This window comes from Pongo abelii, chromosome 8, assembly GCF_028885655.2.
Source record: "Pongo abelii isolate AG06213 chromosome 8, NHGRI_mPonAbe1-v2.0_pri, whole genome shotgun sequence".
Taxonomy (NCBI): domain Eukaryota; kingdom Metazoa; phylum Chordata; class Mammalia; order Primates; family Hominidae; genus Pongo; species Pongo abelii.
The window spans coordinates 18,823,237-18,846,001 of record NC_071993.2 but is presented as its reverse complement, the minus strand read 5'-3'; the positions used below and the strand labels follow the sequence as shown (position 1 = coordinate 18,846,001).

General features: G+C 38.7%; 1 pseudogene; it reads right to left on the bottom strand.

The window, feature by feature from the left end:
• Positions 1-16,605: 16,605 nt before the first annotated feature.
• On the bottom strand, positions 16,606-19,531 carry LOC112135212 (apoptosis-inducing factor 1, mitochondrial-like; annotated as a pseudogene).
• Between the last annotated feature and the right edge of the window lie 3,234 nt (positions 19,532-22,765).

Here is a 22,765-nt window from a genome sequence, read left to right as displayed (position 1 = left end):
CCAGTGACAGATAGGCACTGACTCGAATGCTTTTCTCTGCATATGAGTCATGTTTGTATGCTTGTAGTACCTTACAATGTGAAGATCATATTTAATAAATACTTTTTAAATTGCACAGAATAAAGTCAATTGTGACATAAACCATTTGTAGATGATGAAGCTTGTTTGAGAAAGGCTAAATAGGTCTGACGAATTAGGATCAAATTCAAAACCAAACCATTTGTCAACATTTAGTCATGTAAATGTCCATGTCTTTTTTTTGTTGTTGTTCATAAAATATCTTCACAATAAACTGCTGGAGATTCAAACTTTAAAGACCTTGTTCTAATGGCCATGGAAAGTATTAGAAACAGTTTCTACATGGATGGAGAAGTATAATGCTAAATTTAAGCCAAAGCCAATAATCCCACGATCTCTAAGTTCTAAAGGGTAGCCACATTTGGACAGGGTTCTTTCCACTATCATTTAGAGACAGGCAAGCAATTTAGATTATATCTTCATGACTAATTAGATTTGTCCATATGAGCCCTTGTTGAATATCTTTTTTTCAAACAGAATTATACACTTTTAACTGTAGTTGTTTTGGTTATGTAGGTTATTTCTTTTCTCATTGTTAATATTATGTTCATAAGTATCGTAAATTTTTAAGATATTTGTATTCATTAACTACTGATGAGTAACAAACTACTCCAAAACTTTGAATCTATGGAATTTTGAGAAGCTCTGCTTATCTGGACCAAGCACCACTGATCTGTGGACTTGCCCATGCTTCTTTCATCAGCTGGCAGGTCAGCTAGGGACTGAATGATCTAATGTACTCAGCTGGGGCAACTTGATGGTGTTTTGTCTTCTGGCAGGCTAGCCTGAACTTGGGGCTTGTTCTCCTCAGCAGCATCGCATAAAGAGGAGTGTGTCTTATAACTTCAGGCTGCCCCACAGAAAGAGAGAGAGCCATCAGTCTCTTCCTTTGATGTGGTTTGGCTGTGTCCCTACCCATGGTGAAGTGGCGTCATTGTGTGGGGAAATACCCGAGGTTCGTCATCTCACACCAAGGAAATCAAGCACAGGGACACACAAGAAGTGAGTTTAAGAGCAGAGGATTAGCAGGCGAGAGAAAAGAGAAAAGCTCTCTCTCCTGCAGAAAGAGAGGGGTTCCCAAGTGGGTCTTCCTATTCCATGGTTGTATGGGGTTTTATAGGTGGGCTTGAGGAGGCACTGTCTGATTTACACAGGGTCCAAAAGATTAGTCAGACCAGGTGTTCCATTTACATAGCACACAAAGAAGCTAGCCACCCCATCCCAATCTTTTATTATGCCAGTGGATTCTCTACCTGGTCAGTGCCATTCTGCCTGCCTCTTTACTGTACACGTGGTTGACAAAGAAAAGGGAAGATGCAGCCACCATGGTGAACATGCCTAGCCCCCAGGTAGCCTTTTCCTATTGACACAGCTGCTGGCATTTACCAGTGCAAGCTTCTAGCTTGCTTTTCCATGTCTGCAGCTTGATTTTTCAGTCTGCTCTTTGTTAGAAAAGAAATTATTTGGGGGCTGCTTTTTGTTAAAAAGGTAGCCTTCCTGAGGATCTCTTACCTTTACTAACTGCTTAAATAATTTCTTTTTAGCTCCTGTATCAAAATCTCGTCTTGAATTGTAGCTCCCATAATCCCCACATGTCCCCTTGTTGAATATCTTAGGTCAGGTAGATTAGATTTATCCATATGAGCCCTTTTTTAGTATCTTATTGTTATATATAAAGTTTCAATGCCATGAAAGAAATAGCACTCGAATATAAAATTTTCTTTTTAATTCTCAGCAAGGCAAGGTACTTCTATAGAAGGGTACGCCCTTACAGATGGAGCAATGGTGAGCGCACACTTGGACAAGGGAGGGGAAAGTGTTCTTATCCCTGATGCACATGGCCCCTGCTGCTGTGTCATTCCCCTATTGGCTAGGGTTAGACCACACAGGCTAAACTAATTTCCATCAGCTAATTTAAAGACAGTGACAGGGTGAGTGGTTTGGCTGGAAAAATGGTTATGACAGAGCAAGCAATGAGTCAGGGTGGAGTAGGTAATCAGAATGAGTCAGGGTGGAGCAGGTAATCGGAATGAGTCAGGGTGGAGCAGGTAATCGGAATGAGTCAGGGTGGAGTAGGTGATTGAAATGAGTCAACGTAGAGCAGGTAATCAAAAAAGGTTGCTTTATGAGGAAGTTAAGTTTAAAAGTAGAAGGCAAAGAATTGAACACATTAACATTGATTATTTGAAAAGAAATTTAGAACTCATATCTAACACTATTTTAGATCAAGTATTCATTTCTGTTGTGGGTATCAGAATAGCCTCTCACCTGAGTTCCAGGCCACTTGCCCTTCAGTCTTCCTGCACTCTTCACCAAGTCTATTTTTCATATGTATACACCTGGACTCAGCATAATCCTACTAAGGACTGCAAAGTTTCTCCACTGCCAGCAGCATGAAATCCAAATTTGTTATAGTGCTAGACACTTTTGGACTAACTTAGTATTTCAACCTAATTTCCCCATTCTTAAATATAGGCACACATATTTATCTGCAGTCTCCTCAGATTTCTCAGTTGTTTCCCAAATGTCACAATACTCCTGCTTTCAAGCCTTTGTTTGTGACATTTTTCTCCCTAGAAAGGCTCTCTCCTCAAAACCTAGAAAACACTGTCTCGTTCTTCAATGCCCAGATAAACATTGTGCCCATTGTGGTATCTGACGGATTCTAGGCAGAGACAAATCAGTCTTTCCTTTGTTTCTATGACTCTTGACATCTTTCTCCCGTAGTGATACATTACAGTTGTCTCTCTCTCTTCCTAGCTTGATTTTTAAGTTCTTGAGAATAAAGAATTCATTCACTTGACAAGTCATTATTATACAAGTTTGTAATCCTATTTACTATAATTATTATTTAGTACCTACTAAATGACAGGTACTATTCCTAGGGTAGAGGATACAGTGGTGAACACAACAAACAAAATCCCTACCTTGTTGGAGCTCACATTCTAGTCTGAGGAGAAAAACGATACACAAAATAAATAAATCATATGACAGCACATGATAATGCCTAGAAAAAATTAAGCAGAGAAGCAGGATAACAATTACTGAGAGTGGCCAGGTGTGGTGGCTCACACTTGTAATCTCCGCACTTTGGGAGGCCAAGGCCAGTGGATCACTTGAGGTCAGGAGTTCAAGACCAGCCTGACCAACATAGTGCAACTCCGTCTCTACTAAAAATACACAATTAGCCAGGTGTGGTAGTGCATGCCTATAATCCTAGCTACTTGGGAGGCTGAGGCAGGAGAATAGCTTGAAGCCAGGAGGCGGAGGTTGAAGTGAGCCAAGTTCGCATGCACCATTGCACTCCAGCCTCGGCAACAAGAGCAAAACTCCATCTCAAAAAAAAAAAAAAAAAAAATGACTGAGAGTGCTGGTTGCAATTTTAACTCGGGTGAACAGACATGAACTCACTGAGAAGTGGTATTTGAACCAACATATGAAGATAGTGAGGCAGAAGGCCATGCAGCTATCTAGAAGAAACATACTACAGGGAGCAGAAACAGCCAGTGTACAGGCCCTGAGGTGGGAGCATGCCTGGCACATTCAAAGACCATCGTAGAAGCCAGTGTGTAAAACAAACAAACCAAAAAACAAACAAAAAATAAAACAAAAAACAACCAGATCCTGTCATTTGCAACAACATGGATAGAGCGGAAGATCATTATGTTAAGTGAAATAAGCCAGGCACAGAAAGGCAAACATCACATGTTCCCACTTATTTGTGGGATGTAAAAATCAAAACAATTGAAGTCATGGAGATAGAGAGACGAATGATGGTTACCAGAGGCTAAGAAGGGTAGTGGGAGGGTGGAGAGCAGGTGGGGATGGTTAATGAGTACAAAAAAAAAAAAATAGAAAGAATGAATAATACCTATGATTTGATAGCACAACAGGGTGACTATAGTCAATAATAATTTAATTGTACATTTTAAAATGATGAAGAGTATAATTGGATTGTTTGTAACTCAAAGGATAAATGCTTAAGGGGATGGATACCCCATTTTCCATGATATGACTGTTACATATTGCATGCCTGTATCAAAACAGCTCATGTATACCATAAATATATACACCTACTATGTACCCACAAACATTAAAAATCAAAAAAAAATTAAAAAGAAGCCAGTTTGACTGGAGAGGAGAGAACAAGGGGAAGAAAAGTAGGAAATAAAGTCAAAGAACATGCCGGGCTCCATAACCCACTATACATGTTGAGTTGTTTCTTTTTTTTGTTTGTTTTTTTGTTTTGTTTTGTTTTGTTTTTTAGAGAGAGAGAGAAGGAAAACATTGGAAAGTATTAAACAATAAAGCAATTTGATTCTTACATTTTAACAGGATCATATGACTGCTATGTGTTCATCAAATAATTTTATTGCTTCCCTTAATACATAGCTACATGCTATTTCCCAGTTTCCCTTGCTAGATAGGACTATGCAACTGACTTCTCGCCAAAAAGAAGTAGTCAGAAATGATGCTACACTACTTCCAGTCCCGACCCATGAGAAAACACATACACACTCTCTGCCAGATGCAGAGAATCCAATATGGAATTAATTCCATGTTGTAAAGAAAGGTAGATCCACTATATGGAAGAATTCTGGGACCCTGAATGGCCATGTGGATCAGAGCTCCTTCACCTACTCACTGTCATGTGAGAAAATGATAAACATTTATTGCACTAAAACTCTGAGATTTTGGAGTTGTTTGCTAAGCAGTTAGTGTCATGACTAACATAGGAGGCTATTGCAATTATCCAAGTCTAATACGGTGATGGTCTGGATCAGAGTGATAACAATAGTTATCAGTCAGATTTTTGACATATCTTGAAAATGAACCAATAGGAAGACTGACAGATTGTACTCGGGATGTGAAATCAAAAGTGGAATTGAAGATAACTCCAAGATTTTTGGCTTCGACAACTATCTGCATTTACCTGACTTAGGGAAGATTCTGAGAGGATCCAGCTTTGGAAATAATTGGAAACTAAGTTTAAGAAATGGAAGGGTTGACCAAACGTAGTGGCTCACGCCTGTAATTCCAGCAATTTGGGAAGCTGAGGCGGCCAGATCACTTGAGGTCAGGAGTTTGAGACCAGCCTGGCCAACATGGTGAAACCCCATCTCTACTAAAAATACATACACAAAAAAAATTAGCCAGTCATGGTGGTACATGCCTGTAATCCCAGCTACTCGGAAGGCTCAGGCAGGAGATCACTTGAACCTGGGAGGTGGAGGTTGCAGTGAGCCGAGATAACGCCACTGCACTCCAGCCTCGGCGAGAGAGCAAGACTCCGTCTCAAAAGAGAAAAAAAAAAAGAGTGAAAGATTTGAGATCCAGCTGCAGATATCATATACAAGACTGCAGTTTAGGGGCAAGGTCTGGAGATATAAATTTTGAAGTTGTCAACATAATATTTTTAAGCCACAAGACCATGTAAGATCTCTTAGGGAGCTGGTCTGAAGAAAAGCACCCAAGGAGTATTCCAGTTTTCAAAGGCTAGGGAGGTTTTTGGGGTTTTTTTTTTTTTTTAAAGTACCAAGCAGGTAAATTAGAAAGGAAAGCCAGTGAGGTAAGGGAAAACCAGGACAGAATGGACACCAAATAAAGAATTTTGGGCCAGGTGCGGTGACTCATACCTGTAATCCCAGCACTTTGGGAGGCCAACGCGGGCCGATCACCTGAGGTCGGGAGTTGGAGATCAGCCTGACCAACATGGAGAAACCCCGTCTCTACTAAAAATACAAAATTAGCCAGGCACGGTGGCACATGCCTGTAATCCCAGCTACTCGGGAGGCTGAGCCAGGAGAATCGCTTGAACTCGGGAGGCGGATGTTGCGGTGAGCCGAGATTACACCACTACACTCCAGCCTGAGCAACAAGAGCAAAACTCCGTCTCAAAAAAAAAAAAAAAAAAAATTTCAAAGACAATAGAGTAATTAACTGCATACCCCCATGGTAGATCACCTAAGAAAAGGTGATACATAACTAAAAAATGAATAAATATTAATAAATTTTTGATGACTTCAAACTATAGCTAAGATTTTCTTCAAGCAGTGAGAATACTAAAAGAGTTCCATGAGGGACACACTAGTCAAGTATTATGCTTAAGGGAAGTGATCAAATGAAATTTGGTTTAAAAACTATTCTTTAATTAAATGGCAGTTTCATCAATCCCCAGAAGCAAAGCATATTTTGATTATCTAAATGGTAGAAAAAAATTGCTTATTTGTGGGGAAGGAAGTTAGGGGATTCACAAAGTACTCAATTGTAAGCATTGTGATTTATAACCTCAGAAATTTTCTCTTTGGGGATGTATAATATTTTTATTTTTTTTAAAAATGGCAATTTTTTCTTAAAAGACTAGCTCTTTGAAACTATAAGGAACACTGAATTATATGTAAGTAGGTAATAGTTATTTCCTTCACATCACTGTCTTCCCAAATAGCTACAACTATTAAGCTTTCCCATCTTTACATACTTCCAATTTCTCTTCCTCCTTAATTCTTTTTAATATGTTAAAAATATTACCCTGAGTATTATACTGAAAAATTTGTTGGGAATTAATACAAAGAGTAAACCAGCACCGACAGAATGTTGATAATAAAAGAAATGTTATTTAGAGGAATTACCTATTTACACACACAGAAAGACACAAAAAAAATGAGGAACTAACAAATACTGATGAAAGACAAAATTAATTCAACAAAATAAAAAAAAAACGCAAAAATTAAACAAGAAAAACTATGGCTATATCTGAACAATAAGACCAAGCACTAGTATATAGTTATAGATCTTATTATAATTTACTAAAATTATAAAATTGGACCCAAGTTAAGCCCAAGTTGCTGATGGCCAACAAATCCTCCAAAGGAGTGATAATTAAATCTTTAATTTCCATATGTGTCTTGGATCTTCATTCAAAGGCCACTGTGTTGTACAGTACGTGACAACTTCAATTGCCTCCCTAAAATAAATGCAAGAATGGGTTGCATTACAAAAATATATGCATCCAACAATGAAATTAACTGGAGGGGCAGATGCAAAAGAAATTTAGAAGGAATTTGTGGAACAAACCAAATCAAGCTAGGCATGATGGCTCACGCCTGTAATCCAAGCACTTTGGGAGGCTGAGGCAGGCGGATCACTTGAGGTCAGGACTTCAAGACCAGCCTGGCCAACATCATGAAACCCCATCTCTACTAAAAATACAAAAATTAGCTGGGAGTAGGGGTGGGTACCTGTAATCCCAGCTACTTTGGCGGCTGAGGCAGGAGACTCCCTTGAACCCAGGGGGCAGACATTGCAGTGAGCAGAGATCGTGCCGCTGCACTCCAACCTGGGTGATGGAGTGAGACTCTGTCTCAAAAAAAAAAAAAATCAATATGGAGTACTGCATAGCTTTTTGATGTTCTGGTTTATTTCACAGAAAATAATGGGCTGCTTCAAACAGAAATCATGTTTCAGTGATGCTTAGAAAAATACTAAAAATACAAGGATCTTGACCAGGTGCAGTGGCTCATGCCTATAATCCCAGCACTTTGGGAGGCAGAGGCAGGAGGATCACCTGAGGTCAGGAGTTCAAGACCAGCCTGGCCAACATGGTGAAACCCCATCTTTACTAATAATACAAAAATTAGCTGGGTGTGGTGGCACTTGCCTGTAGTCCCAACTACTCGGGAGGCTGAGGCACAAGAATCGTTTGAACCCTACAGGCAGAGGTTGCAGTGAGCCGAGATCTCACCACTGCACTCCAGCCTGGGTAACAGAATGAGACTCTGTCAGAGGGGAAAGAGGGGAGAGGAGGGGAGGGGAGGGGAGGGGAGGGGAGAATTCACTGTTTGTGTGCTGCCTTCAAGTTAACTGTGCTGTCTATGGTTGCAAATCCCTCGGAGATGGGAACTCTGCTATTTTAATTGTGTACAGTGCCTAGGAGAGGGAAGGGGAGGAGACTTGAGAATTCAGTTTGTGTACAGCCTTCAAGTTAACACCTGTCTTCACTGTGCTGTCTATGGTTGCAAATTCCTTGCAGATGGGAACTCATTTTAATTGTGTACAGTGCCTAGCATGGCATCTTGCAGAAACAGAGATTTTCAAAGGGCAAAAAACATTCACTCTTCTACAAAGGTTCTCTGACAAAAGGGTGATAGACTGCTGCCTCTAAGCTGCAGAGGTTCCTTTCCTCATTGTTCACAGCTCTGTGGATTGCATGATGTTCCTTGATTGTCATCCACCGGGAGTAAATGGAATAAAGAAAGGAAGACCTTGAAATTAGCATTTCTCAGTGCAGACCTTTAGAAACTGCCACTAAATGTTCTAACCACCAGCTGTATTATACAGCTTTAAGCATAGGTTGTAGAGTCTTATAATCCTTGCCCCATAAATTAAATAAATTTGAACTGCAGATAAATAAATAAATCTGCAGAGTTGACCCAAAAATAGTAAAGTTCATTTTTTAGTACCTATGTAATAGTCATCATACATATTATACTTAATAGAAATGCATTATAACTCGGGTGGGTAGATAATATTCAACTCATTCTAGCTTCGAGCTATTGAATATTTGTAAAATACTTTTTCTGGTGTGGACATAGCCAGTGAAGAGTACAGCCACACTCAAACCTCAAAACTGTGTTCATTCTACAATATCCAATATTGTTCTCTATCTTCCATATCATTTTTTGTTCAGAAACTTAAAGCAATGTTTATTAAATTAATGGACACTTTTTAAAATTAGAGCCTGATATAAGTCCATGCTCCTTTCACAATTCAACACTGCTCTAAAGTTTCCAGTTGATATTCTGTTTAGAAATTTAAAGTAGTGCTTATAAAATAATACTTTTTCACAACTATAGCGTGACATAAAATTATGCATCTAAAATATGAATACAGAAATAACAAACTTTAGAATGCATTGGAAAAGGTGACAACTTAGAGATATTTTATCCAAAAAAAGAATCTCTTCTAGAACAACACACAATGAGATGTAAATTCAAGGTCTCCTTCTTCTTAATAAACGTTAAACAACAGTCACATTTAGGACACTGATATCAGTAATAAAAATAATACAGAGATATAAATTAGTTCATTTAAAATATTTATATAAATATTTCTGGACTAAAAATAAGCACTGAAATGTGAATGCGTATTTCATTGACATATTTGTTTTTGTGTGTCTGTGTGATCAATTGTATAAGCTAGAAATACAGTAATTTACCTTAGAGATTTGGAAAACCGCTAAAACTGGCATAAATAAGCATAAGACAGGATGTGTTCAATGCACATTAGGAATGCTAGTGCTCAAACCCGGTTAACATCACCACAGGATCTGAAATTCAAAGGTGTTAAAATAAAGTAAAATGGATAATAAAGTCAAACTAGGTATCAAATTCCAAAATATTAAGAATAACTGGGCTGTTGACTACAGGCTTAACATTGATATGAGTTGAATAATAATAAAGTTAAAGCTTTTGATCTGTAAGATCTGTCATTTCTGAAATATTATTTCACCAACCTAGAGAAAAGAAATGAATTGTTCCTTTTCCTTCCAATATCACAACTGTCTCAAAAGGTTCTCTTGACGGCTACCAAATTTTGCTTTTTATAATTCTGAGATCATTTTGAAATGCAGATACATTTTCTAAAGTGAATTGTTAAGAAATAATGGACTGTTAACAATGTAATCTCCTGTTCAATTTAAAATGTTTTAGGTCTCATTGCAATCTCATTGTAAATGAGCCTCAGATTATACAATACCATCAAAGCAAAAGCTGTCCAGGATTTTTGCATGTGTTTTGTGTTTATAAACTTTTTTTCAGCCTGTAGAAACTATTTTAGACCTTGAGCTTTGCAGTGACTAAGGAACTGTTAAATAAATAATTTAAATATTAATAGATATATCATAATACAGCTTTTAAATGGAGTGATATGTACCATGCAATTCTATTTTCTGATAGTACAGACCAGGTTTGATAACCAATCCTCCAACCAAAAACAAGTTAAAATGCCAAGTGAAGTATATTTTTAATCTTTTTAAATGTCTATAGCTAGCTAGCAAGAAAAGTAAGGAATATTTAGATGTCAAAAATTAAGTGAGGAAAGAAACGCAACAAGGTAAGAAGAGAATTTAAAACAGATCATTCCTTAAAGGAAGTCAATTCTTAAATTTGGTAATTTTAAGTTTTGGAATTTTTCATGACTTTAAAGGTACAGGAAGATAACAATGCCCAAAGCATGTCCAATGAAGGAGTTTAATAGAAGGATAAAGGAAAAAGAATGATATAGGAAATATCTGAAGGAATAATGACTTCAAGTTCCTAAAATCTCTGGAAGATCCCTCTCCACAAATTCGGAATCCTCACAAATATCAAGCAAGATTAAAAAGAGAAATATACATCATAATGAAACTGCCAAAAAACAATGAAAAAGAGAAATCCTAAATAAAGCAAGAGAAAAAATAGACCTCACACGCAAAGGAATTATAATGAGACTGACAGCCAATTTTATCCCGTGCAACAATGGGAACCAAAAGAAAGTGGAATTATATACATACTGAGACAAATTAGGTGTAAGAGTTCTAAACCTAATGAAAAAAATTAATCAAATTTATTAAGGTATATCTAAAATAAGCTGGATTAATGTGTGCAATTCAGTGAGCTTCGATAGATTATTACGATCATGAAACCATTGCCACAACCAAAATACAGACTATTTTATCACCCCAAAAGCTACCTCAAGTGCTTTTATATTACCTACCACTCTCTACCACTGGTACCAGACAATTGCTGCTATATATTTTTTATAGTATAGCATTTTCTGCACTTTTTTACATGAATGGCATCACACAATATCCATTTCTTGTGTCTTGATCCTTTTACTTAGAATAATTCTGAGGTCGATTCATGCTGTATTATGAATCAGTAGTTCATTCTTTATTTCAGAGTACTATTCAGTTGTATAGATATACAACATTTCACTTATCCATTCACAGATATTTAGGTTGTGTCCACTTTTTGGCTATTGGGCATAAAGCAGTTATTAACATTCATCTTTGTGTAGATCCATGTTTTCATTTTATACCTAAAATAAAATGCCTGGATCATATGGTAGGCATATGTGTACTTCTCAAAATGTGACAATCTTCCAAAGTAGCTTGAAGTGTAGGAGAATTCCTGTTGCTTCAAATTCTCACCAATATTTGTATTCCCAGAAATTTTACCATAAGCATTCTAATTATATGTAGTGTTATCTTACTGTGATTTGGACTTTTATTTTCCTGATATGTCAAGCACGTTTTCATGTCTTATTGACCATTGTTTCCTAAAGTATCTGTCCAAATTTTTTGCCCATTTTCAAATTGGATAGTTTGTCTTCTTATTTTTTAATTAGAAGAGTGCTGGCCAGGCGTGGTGGCTCACACCCATAATCCCAGCACTTTGGGCAGATCACCTGAGGTCGGGAATTCCAGACCAGCCTGACCAACATGGAGAAACCCCATCTCTACTAAAAATACAAAATTAGCCGGGCATGGTGGCGCATACCTATAATCCCAGCTATTTGGGAGGCTAAGGCAGGAGAATCGCTTTAATCCGGGAGGTGGAGGTTGTGGTGAGCCAAGATCACATTATTGCACTCCAGCCTGGGCAACAAGAGTGAAACTCCATCTCAAAAAAATATAATAATAAGATCTGATTTATCGATTTTTTTATTTTATGAGTCATGCTTTTTGTGTAATAACTAATAAAATTTCCTACTCAAAGTTGCCAAAAGATTTTAACCCATGTTTCCATCTAAAAGTCTTACTTTTTTAACTTTCCCATTTACGTCTATACTTCATCTCAAGTTAATTTTTGTATGTAAGGCAAGGGAAGGGTTGGTGTTTATTTTTTTTCCATACAGACATTCATTTGCTTCAGCACCATTGTTGAAAAGACGTTTCTTTCCCCATGAAATTGCTTTAGCATCCTGTAGAAAATTATTTAGTAGGTATAGGTATGAGTTTATTTCTAGATTTCCCATTCTGTTCCATTGATCTATATATTAACTCCTTCACTAAAATCATACGGTGGATGAAATACACAGAAATCATAAAATGATAAAGAGTATTCCAAATACATTAATTTAAAAACTTATGGAGCAAATGTTCCCATTTAAGAAAGAAGAAACTTATAAACTGTGTTTTCTAAATCCAGCTATATTTTGTTTATAGACAATATATATCTGTAACATAAAGATATACAGTATGAAAGAAGAAAAACTGTTATGTATATGCCAAGCAAATACTGAGGAAAGCTTGTATAATTCCATTAACAGTAAACAATTTGTTTATAAATGAAGAACATTGATAGAAATAAATCAATTCATAATGATAAAAGGTTCAATACACATGGACAACTATCAGTCCCAAAATTATAAGCAACTAATAACATAAGTTCAATGAATACAAAGCAAAAAATTATGTAAACACAACAAGAAAGAAAAAAACACTCTCAACATAGAATATTTTAATATACCTCTTCCATTAATCAACATATAAATCAGACATCTTGTTACAGTCTAGCCTAAATGAAAGTGCAAAAGTGTTCCTAAAACCCAAAGATAAAAATATCCCACTGCAAATGCCACATCCACAGATATCTGGAGCTCTCCAACCTTATGGATGAATCACCTCATTATCCTCCTACCAAAAATTCCAACCTTTTAATATGCCTTAACAGGTAAGGAAATGCTTGTTCCTGTTTGGTTTAGGCTAAGTAATACAAAGTGCTGTAACAAACAAACCTAATAAATTTCAGTTGGCTTAACAAAACAAAGGTTTTTTTTTTAATTCATTTTACAATCCAGTTGAATGACCACCAACTGATATGGTCACACAGTGACCCAGGTAACTTCCACCTGGAGGTTCCACCATGCCATAGAACCTCAACTAAAGAACCTCATAGAACCTCATGGTTCCACCATGCCATAGAACCTCAACTAAAGAACCTCATAGAACCTCATGGTTCCACCATGCCATAGAACCTCAACTAAAGAACCTCATAGAACCTCACGGTTCCACCATGCCATAGAATCTCAACTAAAGAACCTCATAGAACCTTACGGTTCCACTATGCCATAGAACCTCAACTGTAGAACCTCATGATTCCACCATGCCATAGAACCTCAATTATAGAAGCTCATGGTTCCACACTGCCATAGAACCTCAATTATAGAATCTCATGCTTTCACCATGCCATAGGACCTCAACTAGAGAACTTCATGATTCCACCATGCCACAGAACCTCAACTATAGAAATTCATGGTTCCACAATGCCACAGAACTTCAATTATAGAACCTCATGATTCCACTATGCCATAAACCTCAACTATAGAACCTCATGATTCCACCAAGCCATAAACCTCAACTATAGAACCTCGCGGTTCTACAATGACATAGAACCTTATGGTTGCCTCCTGCCATAGAATCTCATGGTTGCACCCTGCCATAGAACCTCAACCTCACAGAATCTGTTGCTGGATCTTGTACATCTACCTAGAATCTGGGGGAAGTGAAAGAATGGCAGTTTCCAAGAGGTTTTAATGGATCGGTATTGGAAGGGAACACATAACTTCGCAAGATTTAGTTACACAGCCAGACATAATTACAAAGGACGCTGGAAATTATTTTGTAATGTGCCCATGAAGTAGATAAAATAGTTTTGGGGAACACACAGAATACGATAAAACCACCCTTTTTAGTGGACAGATCTGTAAGTTTTGACAAGCACATTTAGTTATGCCATCTGCAGCACAATCAAGATATAGGATAGCAGAATTACCCCCAAAAAATTCCCCTTTCCTCTTCACAGTCAACTCCTCTGCCCCCACTCCCACCTCTAGCTCCTGGCAACTATAGATCTACTTTCTGTCTTTCTAGTTTTGTCTTTTCCAAAATACCAAATAAACGGAATCATATAACATGTAGCCTTTGGGGGCAGGCTTCTTTCACTTAATTTAGTGTTGTTCTGTATATTAGTAGTTTGTTCCCTTTTGCTGCTGAGTTATACCCTAAGATGCATGACACCGAAAGACCAATTCATAAAGAAAAAAATATAGATGAATTTGCTTCAAAATTAAGAACTCCTGCTCTATGAAAGACACTCTCAGGAGATGAAAAGAAAAGCCACAGACTATGAGACAATATTTGCAAACAGCATATCTGATAAAGGACCTGTATCCAGGATATATAAAGAGTTCTTAAAATGCAGTAACATTTTTTAAACTATTTAATGGGCAAAAGATTTGAACAAACACTTCACCGAAGACATATGGATGCCAATAAGCATGTGAAAAGATGCTCAATGTCACTAGTCATCAGAGAAATCAAAATTAAAACCATAATGAGATATCACTACATACCTATTATAATGGCTATAACTTTTTTTTTTTTTTTGAGATGGAGTTTTCTCTTGTCACCCAGGCTGGAGTGCAATGGCACAATCTCGGCTCACTGAAACCTTTACCTCCCAGGCTCAAGTGATTCTCCTGCCTCAGCCTCCTGAGTAGCTGGGATTAGTAAAGGCACCTGCCACCATGCCCAGCTAATTTCTGTTTTTTTTTAGTAGAGATGAGGTTTCGGCATGTTGGCCAGGCTGGTCTTGAACTCCTGACCTTAGGTGATCCGCCTAAATGGCTGTGGGCTGTGATATTTTAAATTGGCAATACAAAGTGCTCAAAATGATGCTGAGCAATGGGAACTCTTTTCAATTCCTAGCAGGAATATGAAATACACATCCACCCAATTTGGAAAACAGTCTTGCAGTTTCCTTAAAATTAAACATACATTTACCATACAATCCAGCAATTCTACTCCTAGGTATTTACACAAGTGAAACAAAAACTTAGGTTCACATAAAAACCAGTAAAAGTGTTTATAGCAGCTTAATTCATAAACACTAAAAACTGAAAATAATCCAATTATCAATCTACTGGCAAAAGGATACACAAAAATTATTGTTTTTCAATGCTAAATTAGGTAACGTCTGGATATATACTAAGGGCTCCAAAGTTTATTAGATGAACAAGTCTATTTTATCTCACGTTAAGCTGCAATCTTAGTTCTAAAACACTATTGTTTTAGAAAGTAAAGTTTGTTATTTTGTTTTTATTTTCTCATTCCAGTGAACTATCAGTTCTCTTCAAGGAAACAGTGTGAAGAAAACAAAGCAGAAGTCTGGCAAATGTGTGAGACTGAAATATCTATTAGGCCAAAAAAGATTGAGAGAAAGATTACACCAGATGAGACAGCCAGTCATTGGCACTAAGCAATTTCAGCTGTGTCCTAGATTCCAAAAGTAAAGTCAATGCTGGGAACAATGTTTCTTCAAAAGCCCACGGAAGGTTCTCACACAACACTCACAATGCATATCTGTTTCCCAATCTTTAGGCAACAGCTGCATTCAACATATTCTTAGTAAAATAGGCCAATGGCCATTTTAAAGACATTATATGTGAATCACTCAAATTTCCAACATGCCTGGGAATAAGCCTAAAACTACGTGGTTTACAAGAAATGCTTGTGAAATGTTATCTCGGTCACCCCTAAGTTTTTATGTCATTTTTTTGTGAAGTGTTTTATTGGTTTTTATTTTTTTTCACTATTTTATTTATTTATTTTTGCTAATTTTTTTTCTTTTTATTATTATTATTATTATTATTATTATTATTATTATACTTTAGGCTCTATGGTACATGTGCGCAACGTGCAGGTAAGTTACATATGTATACATGTGCCATGCTGGTGCGCTGCACCCACCAACTCGTCATCTAGCATTAGGTATATCTCCCAATGCTATCCCTCCCCCCTCCCCCCACCCCACAACAGTCCCCGAAGTGTGATGTTCCCCTTCCTGTGTCCATGTGTTCTCATTGTTCAATTCCCACCTATGAGTGAGAATATGCGGTGTTTGGTTTTTTGTTCTTGTGATAGTTTACTGAGAATGATGATTTCCAATTTCATCCATGTCCCTACAAAGGACGTGAACTCATCATTTTTTATGGCTGCATAGTATTCCATGGTGTATATGTGCCACATTTTCTTAATCCAGTCTGTCACCCCTGGAAAGGGAACTCCCTGACCCCTTGCGCTTCCCGAGTGAGGCAATGCCTCGCCCCTGCTTCAGCTGGCTCACGGTGCACTCACCCACTGACCTGCGCCCACTGTCTGGCACTCCCTAGTGAGATGAACACGGTACCTCAGATGGAAATGCAGAAAGCACCCGACTTCTGCATCGCTCGCGCTGGGAGCTGTAGACCGGAGCTGTTCCTATTCGGCCATCTTGGCTCGTGTTTTATTGTTTAATGTTTAATGTCTAACTCCTAATTCTTTAATTTTTTTTTTGGAGAATCAGATTTTTTCATGATGTGAAAATTAAGAATTTGCCTACGTGGTTGAAAACATTCACAAGAGACTTGATTATTCACATTTATATACACAGAGAAAGTTTGCTGAATTAAAAAAAAAAAATGCTCCTTTACCCATGCAACCCACTCTCAGGGACACTGAAGGGCTTGTCTATTCCACTGTGGGCTTCCGTTTTCATGAATGTTAAATAGTTCGGCCACTTCATTGAGATTTTCAAGTTGCTCACCATCCTCAGTGGTCTTCCTTGCTATCGGCATTCGGTTAAAGACGTTCCATATAGCATGAGCCCCATGATCACTTTGTCCCTGGGATCAAAAATGTCACCTTTGCCGTAGTCTCCTCCTTGGAGAGGAGACTTGGAACTGCAGGGGTTCTAGGAGGAAGAGTAATTTCTGAGGCCTTGTACCCTGTTTCACTCTCTGAGCGGATAACAGCTCCTGATTGCTGTTTGGCAGATTTTGGGTTGTCTTGCACAGCTGCTTTTGCAAAAACACCAACTGTGAGCCAATAGCTTCATAGCCAGCATCAGGACTCAAATCATTCCAGCACACTGACTGATGCCAGTACGGCTTAGCAGCTCCAGTCATATTTTCTCCAGCCAATCTTCTGCTCACAAAAGCATGATCATGATGCTCTAACCGCCTCCTCCCCAGATTTATATCATAGAAGCATGCAGCATCTCCTGCCACCCAGATGTTTAGGCATGAGTATAGCTCTACATTTACCCAGAAGCCACCAAAATCTGGGCCTATTTCCAGCCCACCAGTTCTCGGCCAACTCAGCACTGGGCTTCAGGCTCACGGCTGCTGCTATGTGGTCAGTTTCTACCTTCCCACCATCTTTCAACGGGATGAGTAACTTGCCACTGCTGACTCCAACCGGTTGCACAATAGCAATGGGTATCATCTTAACCCCCTCTCGTCTGACTTTTTCCATGGTTCAGTTGCAGAGGGATTTGCAGAAGACCTTTACCATATTTCTCTTCTCAGAAAACAGTTGAATCACTTCTGTGCCCAAGGCTCCAACCCTTTCTGCCAAGAGCACAGGCCAGTTCACCACCAAACAAGCCCCCACCGATAACCATAATTGACTTGACTTCCATGAAATCTTCTCCAGAGTCCTAGAGTCTCCAATCTTTCTAGAGAGTGTTGCTCTGCTCTTCACCTCTGATCCAGCTTCATCAATGTCAGACAGACTTCTTGGAGGACCTCTTGTTGCAATCAAGCAGTTTTCATAGGCTATTTGGGAGCCATCGTTAAGTTTCACTGTGTTGCCTCTCACTTTCAGCTATACCATCTTCTACCTGGTGAGAATGGCCACAACACCATTCTCAATGTGAGGCAAGTCCTGGGCAGAGACACAGAAAGAGGTGGCTGGAAATACATGCTTCTCTCTTTTTCCATTCCACTGTCTGAATCACAGTGTCTTTGTGACATCTGAGTCATCTGAAAACCACAGTTCTTTTGGAATTTTTGTTTGTTTTTCACTTTTATTTTAGGTTCAAGGGTACACGTGCAGGTTTGTTACACAGGTAAATTGGATGTCACAGAGGTTTGGTGTACAGATTATTTCATCACTCAAGTAATGAACATAGTACCCGATAGTTAGTTTTTCGATCCTCACCCTCCTCCCACCCTCCACCTTCAAGTAGGCCCCAGTGTGCATTATTCTGTTCTTTTTGTTCATATGTACTCAATGTTTAGCTCCCATTTATAAGTGAGAACATGTGGTATTTGGTTTTCTGTTCCTGTGTTAGTTCACTTACGATAGTGACCTCTAGCTCCATCCATGTTGCCGCAAAGGACATGATTTCATTCTTTTTATGGCTATGTAATACTCTATGGTGTATGTATATGTACCACATTTTCTTTATCCAGTCTACCACTGATGGGCATTTGGGGTGATTCCATATCTTTGGTATTGTGAATAGTGCTGCAATGAACCTATACGTGCATGTGTCTTCATGGTGGAATGGTTTATATTCCTTTGGGTATATACTCATTAATAGGATTGCTGGCTTGAATGGTAATTCTGTTTTAAGTTCTTTCAGAAATCACCAAACTGCTTTCCACACTGGCTGAACTAATTTGCACTCCCACCAACAGTGTATAAGCATTCCCTTTCTCAGCAATCTCACCAGCATCTGTTATTTTTTGACTTTTTAATAATAGTCATTCTGACTGGTGTGAGATGGGATCTCATTGTGGTTTTGATTTGCATTTCTCTAATAATTAATGATGTTGAGCATTTTTTCATATGCTTGTTGGCCGTGTCTTCTTTTGAAAACTGTCTATTCATGTCCTTTGCCCATTTTTTTAATGGGGTTGTTTATTGCTTGTAAATTTGTGTAAGTTCCTTATAGACTCTAGATATTAGACCTTTGTTAGATGCATAGTTTGCAAATATGTTCTCTCTTTCAGTAGGCTGTTTACTCTGTTGATAGTTTGTTGTTGTTGTTGTTGTTGCTGTACAGATGCTCTTTAGTTTAATTAGGTCCCATTTGTCAACTTTTGTACCATGGTTCTTTTCAAAGAGGAGATCACATGTATGGCAGCTCAGGATCTTCAGACATAATCAGGACCCCGGTCCCAGGATCCCGAACCCAGGTGGCTTTGGCTGCAGCAAAAACAGCAGTTCTTCCGCCAGTTAGCAGGAAAGGGACATGATTTGGTAAGCTGGCTTGAGGAACTGGCTCTCCATCTAGAGCAGATAATGTGGCCCTTTTTTGCTTCTCTTCTGATGCCAGCCCTAACCCTAGCATTCTTTCATTATATCTTTTTTGGTTATCCTTTATAGTTTTGCAGGCATATGTACCAGCTCCTGCTATTGATAAGCCCACAATAAGGACTTAACAGAATTATCTACTCTGCCTCCTGGTGCACCAGAGCTAGCCATTTGTCACGTCATCTGGAGTTCTAGAGGAACACGCCAGTGCTGGAACAAGTTTCCTAGAAGCCAGTTCCTCTGCCTCAGGCTGCAGACACACACCATCTGCACCAAGGGCACCAGCTTCTGCTTCAAAGCACCCACCACAAGGCCTCCACACCAGAACATTTCAGCAACTGCTACTCGGAACCTCTTCCTTTCGTTTCCTTGGATTCACATCAGACCAACGGGTCAAACACCACCAATGTTTATGTTTTCACACTTAATTTTTTCCCCAATGATTGTGGAATACTCTCAATTTAATTATTCACAACATACTTGCAAAAGTCTACATTGTATATTACGAAGTAAAAAGCTAGTCACCTACTTGTTGTAAAAGCTTTGAGAAGACCTACATCTCATCTGCTGGCAGAATCCTAGGGAAATGATTGGCCAAAAAATACAAAAATAATAAAAGACTGAGTTCCAGAAAAGAAGTGGAGCTGATGCAAGATGGAAAGATCTCAATCAGAGATGAAGACTGTGAGAATGGTTCAAGTACACATGCTGAGACTGGAGGATTAATTTTCCATCCTAAAAACCATTTACAGAGCAGAATGCAAGTGTATAAAAAAGGATAAAGGAGGTCAGGCATGGTGGCTCAAGCCTGTAATCCCAACACTTTGGGAGGCTGAGGCAGGTGGATCACGAGGTCAAGAGTTCAAGACCAGCCTGAACAACATGGTGAAACCTTGTCTCTACTAAAAATACAAAAAAAAAAAAAAAAAAAAAAAAAAAAATTAGCCAGGCCTGGTAGCGTGGGCCTGTAATCCCAGCTATTCAGGAGGCTGAGGCAGGAGAATCTGGGAGGCAGAGACTGCAGTGAGCCAAGATCACACCACTGCACTCCAGCCTGGGGGTCAGAGCGAGACTCCATTGCAAAAAAAAAAAAAAAAAAAAAAATAGATAAAGGCTGTCACCTGTTGCAGGAGTCTGAATTATGCCAGCTCAGTGGCTGATCTCAGCCACCCACAAAGAGGCACCTTGGCCGGGTAACATCAGCAACTGGGCCGCAGAGAAATGCTCACCACGTCCACAAGAGCATTAGTGCAGCACTGCCATTAGCTCCAGGCTTTAGATTCTTAGAGGACCCCTTCAGTGAGCATTTCAAAGCTGACATCCCTGACATCAATAAAACAAAGAAGATAATTGGCAGTTTGCATAAAATTGCAAGGACCACCAGCCCTACCCCAGACAGAGAAGGACAGAGGCTAGGTTCGAGCAACCCTTAGAGGACGTGGGGGGCTGAGCTGCAGAGTTCCAGGCTTATTTATATCTGTCTCTTAGTCTAATAATCTTATATAGCAAGGAGCAATAGCTGTTAGAATAATATTTAGGGTTACATAGTATTAGCAAAAAGCAGACAGCGCATTCAATTATTTACTTTGACTATACACATGGTAAATAGCTCTCAGAAAATGTTTCTCAAGGTGACCTTGGCTTTTAGTCTCCACCAAAAGAACTTCAGATTTCAAAAGGGATAGCATCCAATGTTAAGTTTCCCTTGTCACTTCTTACAATTTCTTACCAGGTTGGTGCAAAAGTAACTGCAGTTTTTGCCATTGACAGTAATGGCACTTCAGGAGGCTGAAGTGGGCGGATCACCTGAGGTCAGGAGTTCCAGACCAGCCTAACCAACATGGAGAAACCCCCGTCTCTACTAAATATACAAAATTAGCCAGGCGTGGTGGCGCATGCCCAGCTACTTGGGAGGCTGAGGCAGGAGAATCGCTTGAACCCAGGAGGTGGAGGTTGCGGTGAGCCAAGATCGCGCCATTGCACTCCAGCCTGGGCAAAAAGAGCAAGACTCTGACTCAAAAAAAAAAAAAAAGAGTCACAGGTAATCAACCATATTTTGCCAAGTTGAAAATGTATTTGTTGAGAGCACAAGATAAACAGAATAAGTTAATACTCTAATCCCTTCTTAAAAGTCAACTACAGGCCAGGCATGGTGGCTCATGTCTGTAATCCCAGCATTTTGGGAGGGTGAGGCAGGTGGATCATTTGATCCCAGGAGTTCGAGATCAGCCTGGGCAACACGGTGAAACCCCGTCTCTATAAAAAATTAGCCAAGTGTGGTTGCGTACACCTGTGGTCCCAGCTACTTGAGAGGCTGAGGTGGGAGGATCACTTGGGCCTGGTAGGTAGAGGCTGCAGTAACATAATTGCACCACTGCACTCCAGCCTGGGCAACAACAGCGAGACTTTGTCTCAAAAAGAATAAAAATAAAAAATAAAAACTTAGGACTCCTAATTCAAACCAACTTAGGATTTCTCCACAAATAAGACAGCAGAGGTTTTTCTACTGTGGTTAACTTTCTCCTTGTATTTATTGGATAAAATCATATGAGTAAATGCAAGCATAATTCTCTGGATGGACTAATATTTTAGAAATAAAAATGGAGTGTCTCATATTGCCAAAATAATTTGAAATTAATTGTAAATTGCATCCCTATTCTAAAACATCATGTTTGGAAATATGAATCAACAGAATGACTCTTTTTTTTAATGGCTAAAACCAACAGAAGAGCAACTCGGTTCCATTTTGAGGAGGTAGGATACCATAGGGGTTAAGGACAGTCTTTGAGGTCAGTAGATTTGAGAGGAAATCCTACCTCTCAGAAGCACCTCAAACCATGTGTGTCTTCTTTAACAATTTACTTCTTTCCTTTAAGCTTTACTTTCCTACCAGTAGGAAGACAATATTAATAACTACCTCATAGCAAAGCAAGTCAATTAATCTATATGAACTATAGTTCCTCCTGCTGTAAAAATGGACTGTTCATACTGACCTTAGAAGCTCATTGTTCGAACTTAAGAAAAAACCTGCTAAAACACATGAAATGTCAATAACTACATAAATATCATAATTAAGTTGCTTCATATTATTTGTGGAATATGGTGGTATATAAATTAAGTAATGAAATATATATAAGTATTAACAACAATTAGTCTGGAGAATTATCTAGTCAATTCTCATACCAGGGTCTCGGGCTCTTACACTGATTAGAAAACCACATTTGGACATGGCTTGATACACAGGATCCTTGCCTTTATATCACTGAGTGAGCTTGTTGTGGAGACAAATGTCCAACAGGCATAAACAGACAAACTCATTTCCCCTCATGACTGCACAATCTGAATACAGGTGGGCAAGTGTGGTCAAAACATGACTGAACCTTGGCACTATTCTTAACTCATTGGTTTTCAGCCCATGTTTCTTAAGAAAGCAAGCTTCTTTTTTATTGCATCATCTCAGCCTCTCAAACCCCAGAGTGCAACATTTCTAGAGATTTCTGCACAGCAAGGAGGATTTTTTTCCACACAAAAGCAATGTCTCAAACTTTTTCTGCTGTTGTTCTG